Raw genomic sequence first — 8,469 nt, 5'->3', positions numbered from 1 at the left:
CGGCTACGTGATCCCGATCAATCACTGCTCGGCGGTGGACAACCGGTGGAGGGCGAGGTATCGCCTGCTGTTCCACCATTCGCATGTACCGCTCCATCTCGCTGTTCATGTAGGCCTCCATAGCCTCGTTCATCTGCCGTTCGTACTCCTCAAGCATCCCCACCACTACCACCCGCGTTACTCATCGCTCTATGATGCTCTTGTACAGAAATTTAGAGAAAAAGAAAACTCGTTAAAACAAGTGGTGCAAATGAAAATGAAATTAAAATCGCGTTTATATAGGTTTTCAAAAAATTTAAAAAAAAAACGAAAAAGGGTGCTGGCTGATCGCTGGCCGATCGGCACGCCACAATGGCGGCCAGCGCCAGCCAATCGGCTAGCCCACGCCGATTTCGAGCTGACCGCTTGCAATGGTTCGACTAGCCGACCGATTAGCGACGCGAATCGGCTAGCCGACACTGTGAATGCTCTAACATTGATATCTCTAAAACTTCAAAATTTTACTTAGGAGTTAGGACCCCAAGACATCTCACTTTCCATGCAATATTACATTTTTTATCAAAATAATACTCCCTCCATCAAAGTATTGTTTACCTCATTCAAATAAGAAAACTTAGAAAAAATAAAAGTGTTTAATTTGATGAGATAGATCAAATCGCCAATAATAGTCTATCTTTTTTTATAGAAGAATGAAGGAGTATTTCTTACTTCAATTTGTGGTAGCCTAGTAGTGTGTTTAGTTGTTTTCAACCCTCATCCCCACACTACCACCACCTTCGCTGAGTAATTTGTTTTCTTCTCCACTTTCAAAATTATAGACACCTATACCCCAACCCTCTACTTTCTCTCACATCACCTTTCAAATTTCTCTCTCTATCCATTGCCCTCTCCCAAATCCAAGAATCAATTTTTCCTTCCAATTTCCTCAAAAAATGCAACCATGTCCATGAATTTTCCCTTAATCCTCCTTTCCCTCTTCCTCCTCGCATCAATTTCCCATTCCTCCAACACTCTCACGGTACATTTACACATATTCATATCCAAGATTAGATTTTTTTAAACAATTAATTTACCAATTTTAATTTTCCGGCGCAGGATTCGGTGGCGGCGGAGAAGACGCGGCTTGGCTCAACGCCGCCGAGCTGCCACAACAAATGCAACCAGTGCCACCCTTGCATGGCGGTGCAGGTGCCGACGCTGCCGAGCCACAGCCGCGTGGGGCCCGCCGATTACTCCTCCGCCGGAAACAGGTACTCCAATTACAAGCCGCTCGGCTGGAAATGCAGATGCGGCGGCCATTTTTACAACCCTTAATTACAAAAAAAAAAAAAAAAAAAAAAAAAGTCATACACTGAATTTTCTAGTGCTTTTCAATTTTAATTAACAATCAGAGTAGAATTTTTTTTTTTAATATTTTTTGGGTAGGTGATGTTAGCGGTGACAAGACATATAATTAATGTAAGATGTTTTTTTTTTTAATTATGTAAGCATTTAATTTATTTAGTGTGTAGGTGTCGGAGGCTATGCTGTTTTTGTACAGTGACTTATTACGTACTGATCACTTCTGAGTTTTCTGATACTGGTTTTGGTTGTTTTGCTTTCAATTTTGTGGTAATAAAAGAAGATTTTTGCAGTGATTTGGAGAAGATTATTGATTTTGCTTTTGCAATGGATTCGTGCTATGATGATTTATTGTCCTTATTGTCATATCATTTGGGGATTTTTATGCCCTACCTTCTGTCCTATGTGATTGTCGATCTTAGATATTGGTATCAATTTTTTTGTAATTACCATTACACCCCTCGGAAATCAACAGGTGGGTAAACAGTAAAATTTGATAAATTACCGTAAGCATGTCCGCGGTAATTAATGCTTTTCGCGTATTTTACCGACGACGTTAGCCCGCGGGTAATTCTAGTTGCATAATTGTTGTCGGTTCCATTTTTGGTTTTTTGATAGATATGGGAATCATGTTATCAACTAAATTACCAAATCAATAATTAATAAACAGTAGCTAACAAAATAAAATTTAGTATGATGGATAAAGTTAAAATGTATCGACTAATATACTTAATTAAAGTACAAAGTGAAAAAGAAATACTACGTATTGTATCATACAGCGGCGGATCCAGGATTTGGAAACGGAGGAGGCGGAATATAACAGGATTTGGAAACGGAGGGGGCGGAATATATAGTATTAGCTTGATTTAGTGCGTGCGTGACTATTTTTTTTAATGTTCGGGGCGACATCGGAGGGAAACGGAGGAGGCAGATATGATAATTTTATGTCGGGGCGAACCACCCCCACACACAAAGATCCGCCACTGGTATCATACTCTCTTTGACTAAGAAATAATGTCTAAATTGATATTTTAGGACGTCCACGCTTCTAATTTTTTCCATCTTAAGTATTGGATGACAAATATAAAAATGAGGCCTACTATCCACTATCTTTTCTATTACTTTCCTTCATAGTATTATTTTTTATAACACGTGTGAAATCAAAATGAGACTATAAATCGACGGAAGGGTGAAGTATTTTGTCGCAGTTAGTTTGTGAAACATATCAAATCCATACGGGAATCATCATGGTTCAGACTTGACTGATGGAAATGTTAGGATATCATATGCTTGCTTTATAATCTATTGCTTCACCACTAGATCATTTTCCATTCATTCTTTGCTCTCAACTTAGTTGTATCTTTCTCTTCCCTTAAACATTAAACATTTGTTGAAGATATTATCAAACACATCCATATTATCCCAATTAACAACTCTTTTTAGCGGAGGAGATCTCAAAATAGATTTCTTTTCCTCCAATTTCGTCTAAAGTGCATATAGTCTAAATTTGTAATCTCCAAATCAGTTAATTACTTGCTTTTCATGATGCATAAGTATTGTCTTTTAGCACGATAATGGAAATTGGAAAACCAACAGTAAAGTCTGGAGTTAGTATAACAAAATGGTACTCTAGTTGTTCCATAAAACTATGCACTCATGGTTAAACACATATTTTAATGTATAGTTGGTAAAATAAAAGAAATGGAAAGAAAAAGTGATTGGAGTATTGTTATTGGAGAATAAGTCTCACCTCATAAGAAAGAAAATATTTTAAAAATTAGAGAATTCATACTTTTGTGGAACGGACTAAAAATTAAAAATTATTACTATATTTTTTTTGAGACAAAGAGAATAATAATTATCTCACATAATAATAATTAAGTAAATTAAATAATTACTGTTCTCATTTCAAGATGTCACTACAACATTAAAATTTTATTTTTGGACAAAATAACTAACTCATGGGTGACATCTTAATATTATAATCAAATATAGAAGGTTAATTTCCTAAAAAGTCATTAAACTATGGTACTTTATCAAATTAGTTACTCCATACTAAATTTTACTTCCTCTGTCCCATTAAAAATGAAACATTTTCCTTTTTGAATAGTCTCATTAAAAATAAAACGTTTCCTAAAATAGAAACAATGTCATCTCTATTTTTTTATCTCACTTACTTTATTCTCTCTTCATTAACCCACAAAACAACATTGCATAAAATCTTATTGAAATCCAAATTATTTCAAAACGAATACATATTTCTGTTTTGTATCATTCAGATTTTCAATTCAAATATCTACTTTTTATTCTATACAACGAAAAGAATACCATAAAAACTTTCTTACGTATTTAAATGTCTATTTTTTTTATTCTTTATGGCGACAAAATACCATTAAAGCTTTCTTACGTAAAAGAACATTCAACAAATGTTACATATTTCTACTCAAGCTAGGCAAATATGAAAATAACTTCCCGGTCGATTTCTTCCTCTGTTTTCGATTTTTCTTTCAAATAACAGGTGTTTCTTTTTCCTTGTCGATTGATGAATTTTCTAATGTTGGTATCAATCATGGTGCACTAATTATATCCAGAGGTAACACAAATTAGCAGTGCATTTGTAAACTGGGTAGTGGCTACTTTAGATTATACAAATCTCTGATATTAATGAAATACTTTTTATAATTCAATCTACCCCAGATAATTAATTCTCCACTCCTTTAGTCATGACTCATGACTCATGAGTGGCCTATCCATGTCTCGGTTTTATTTTCTTTTTTCTTTTGTGTTTCTGTTATAGGCTTGTAGCCTTAGTTCTTGTTTGCTACAGTACTATATTCCTATTTCTTGGTTCAAATTTAATCTGCCCAAATAGCAAGCTTCATTTGGGCAGATTAATTATCCGTATGCATTTCAAGGATACTATCTTATTTATTCCAATTAAACAAATCTACACATCACGGTTCACTTTGACGAATTAATGCTTATTAATTCATTTAGAAATTAGAATAATGGACAATGTAACTGGCACTCATTATTTAATTAAGAATGGGCTTCAAAATTAATCCCTCAAATATAAAGTTTGTACCTTTTTAGTCTATGGATTAGGAAAAATTACGTTACAGGGACTTGAGCATGAAAAAAAAAATCATGTTTAAAGTAGCTCAACTAACTATTTTGCTCTTGTGAAGCCACAAATGGTGTATAAATTTTTATTTTATTATTAAAAAATAATGACATCAGGTGCAACCCTATTTTTCAAGAACCAATTTTAAGTCTACACTTTAATACTCCCTCGTTCCATAATAATGGAGACATTTCTTTTCGACACGGAAATTAAGAAAAATTGTGTTAAGTAAAGGGAAAGTAAAGTGAAAAATGAAAAAGATAGTGAAATGAAGAGAGAATAAAGTAAGAGAGAGTAAAGTAAGTGTGGAAAAATGTGTTGACTTTTACTAAAAATGGAAATACACTATTAATATGGAACGTACCAAAATGGCAAATGACGTACTTATTACCCAAAACAATTAAATACGATTAATTGTTAAAAATATTTTCAATTGTTTGAGCTGTTTTATTTGTTTAAAATATTTTCAATTGTTTGAGCTGTTTTATTTTACAAACAAGTAAAACTCTCTCCGTCCCAACTAATTAAGCTGAGTCTAAACTTTTGAGCACGAAAATTATGAAATTGTGTTGAAAAGTATGAAACAAGAATAAAGTAGGACAAAAAACAGAAAGAGTAAAATATGTGATAGAATAAAGTAAGAGTGATTGAAATTTTTGCTTTTTATCAAAAAAAGAAATGATTCAACTTAATTGGGACACCCGAAAAAAATATGACTCAACTTAGTACGGACATGAAAAGTAATAAATTAAAATAAAATAGCTACAAAATTTGTGACCCAACAAAATTAAAATTTACGGCCCTTTTCAAAAAATTGTACTACTAAAGTATATACTAAGTAACCGTTTAACACAATTTAAAATCTAAAAATTTACGACTTCATTATCCTTTAAAAATCAGGGCAGATAAGGGATCACTCAATTTTCAAGGTTTCGACCATTTCCGTCGAAAATTTCTGGGTTTTTTTTAAGACACGATTGAATTTCAATAACCCGACAAATTTTGCAGAAATTAAACCCAAACCAATTCAAAATATTAAATTTGGTTCTGTAAATTTTGCGCACACTTTAGGAGGCACACAAAAAATTACACTAATAACGACGATCCTTTTACCTTATAAAAAACACTTCAATGAATCAATTAAACTATTGAAGAGTAAATCCAAGTGCAGGATTTCAATCAGTATGAACCAAACCAAAGTTTGCAACAATTGAATTATTGCAAAACAATCTTTTGAACTAATTTAGAACAAATGAACTAGACGAACAAAACGCATTAAACAAACCAAAAAGAATTCTAAAAAATTATAAGTTGCTTTCAAAATCATTCGACTACAAGTATTTATAGTCAAACAGATGTTTTCCAAAATGAGAACCAAAGTCATACGGCATGATTCCTCAAACAACACACGGCAGGATTTACAAATACTAATCATGCTTCGTGTATTAATGAAATTTACCAAGAATTCAAAATTTCAAACTAAGCTAATTATCAGTTCATTTCAATATGTATTAGTATGGAAAATATTAACATAAATTATATGTCGAATACGATTGATAATCATAAAGCAGAAGCGTATTTGGATTCCGATTCATGATATTCTTAATGAATTCTGAAGTGGGGAAATCGTCTTCTAAGTGACAACATTGAGAGTGAATAGTTAATCGTTTTTCTACACCTATTAATTAGATTCTATTGAGCTATTTATACGCTGTACTGCCTAGTACCATAACTCCAGTTTTAGAGAACAAAGCGTGAAATTTGTAACTCTAATTTCTCCCATGGTAGATATATATCTACATAATAGTTCTCCTACATTTATAAATAACTATTTAATCCTATAAGGTGGCGTTTGGTTATCTAGATAAAATAGTAGTAAGATATAATTTAGGATTAAGTTGTGAGATTATTTAGTAGGAGTGAGTTAGCTATAAATAATTATTACATGACTATCCATTTAGGATTAAGTCATGATATTCAATCTCATGAACCAATCATAAATAAATTTAATCATGAAATATAATCTAACAAATCGAACACCCCTAAATATATAATAGCATAGAAGATCAAGTAATTGAATGATACGATAAATATTAATAAATATTTAGGTACAATCTTTATATGGTTACATTACACGACATTAAAATGTTCCAACATTCATCATTTTATTAAGAAAACAACGATTGTTGCTTATCTAGTAGGCTTCCAAATAAATTGAGACTCTGTCTTTCATAGTACGACGAAAACAACAATTGTTGCTTACCTAGAAGAATTCGACATAAATTGAGACTCTTTCATTGTACTCCTATATATCACGACATTTTATGTTTTATTTTAGTATGATTTGTTAGTTTGTATATATCATATGTACGCTTGAATGGGACATATTAATTAAAATATTATAACCGAATAAATTTTGTCACCTTTAAATCATATGCCGTAAACGTCGCTCTCCATTAATAATTGTTCTGCCACTCTCATCTACAACATTTTCGAAATGTCAACTGCTAGTAGATTATGTTAACTCGAGGGTATTATCATCAATAGCCTGCACATCAAATGTCAACAACTTATAGTTGACATGAATTATATATGTAGTTGACATTATATGTGTGTAGTTGACATGAATTATATATGCATGGATTATAGTATTATACACATAGTTGACATTAGATGTGTTGACATGAATTATAAATGTAGTTGAAGTTGACATGAATTGTATATGTAGTTGACAAAAATTTATTAAAAAAAAAAATTAAAAATTAAAAAAATTTAAAAAATTAAAAATTGTAATAAAAATTATGTATTAAATATAATATTGTGAAATTACCATTCTACCATTTCATAATTAATTAATTTAAAAATATTTTCCACGTGGCAAATTCTGGACCACTCATTTAATAAATATGAGTGACTTCAATTCTCAATTAGGCTAAAAAATCTCAATTGATTACAAATCCTATTTGTACATATATAAAACATATACATTCGTACCTTTGATTAAATAAAATAAGGGAAAGAGGTACGTTCATTTTAACTTATAAATTGTCTTAATAACAGTTTAACTCTATAAATTACTAATCTCTCCGTTCCATAATAGTTGAGTCATTTTGTCACTTTGATATGTTCCATAGTAGTACATTACACTCTTACTTTATTTTCTCTTCATCTTTTTAACCTTTTCATTTCCTACTATATTCTTCATTTATTTAACTCATTTTTAACACCTTTTTTTTCTTAAATGTGCATCGAAAAGTAATGTCTCCACTACCGTGAAAAGAAATGCCTCAACCACTGCAGAGTACAATTTTTAATACTAATATCCACTCATATAAAGTAATGAGGTACTCCCTCCGTCCGCCATTAAATATCACACTTTTCTTTTTTCGTCCGTTCGCCATTAAATGTCTAATTTCACTTTTACTCTATTTGGTAAGTGGACTTTACATTCCACTAACTCATTTCACTCACATTTTATTATAAAACTAATATAAAAAAGTGGGATCCACATTATATTGACTATTCTACTCATTTTTCTACACATAAAGTCAAACAATTTCTTAAAACTCGTGCCGATCAAATATGAGGTCACGACGGAGGGAGTAACAAAATGAGATATTTAACATCAGCGAACAACTTTTTGTTTTATATGTGCATAAAATTTATTGAGGAAAAATCAACATCATTTTCGTGGCATGAACTATTGAAATTGGTACTATTACTAGTCTATAATCGTTCATCTATAGTTAATTAAGTTAATTTATATATACCATTAGATCTAGAATGTCACAAGTAAAATCTGCCTGCCTGCTGATTATTTTCGAAATTATAAATTATTAATCAGACTGAAACTGACACCAAGTTTATTTTAAAAAAATGTACGATAATATAATAGTAGTATTAATTAAAGTTAAGCGTAAAACTTGCTAAATTGATTTGTGAAAAATATGATAGTTTTTTTTTTTTTGGGTAATTACCAAGGGTATTGGCGGACCCAATGACTA

The sequence above is a fragment of the Salvia hispanica genome, chromosome 1 (genome assembly GCF_023119035.1).
Source record: "Salvia hispanica cultivar TCC Black 2014 chromosome 1, UniMelb_Shisp_WGS_1.0, whole genome shotgun sequence".
Taxonomy (NCBI): Eukaryota; Viridiplantae; Streptophyta; class Magnoliopsida; order Lamiales; family Lamiaceae; genus Salvia; species Salvia hispanica.
This window is presented reverse-complemented; position numbering follows the sequence as displayed.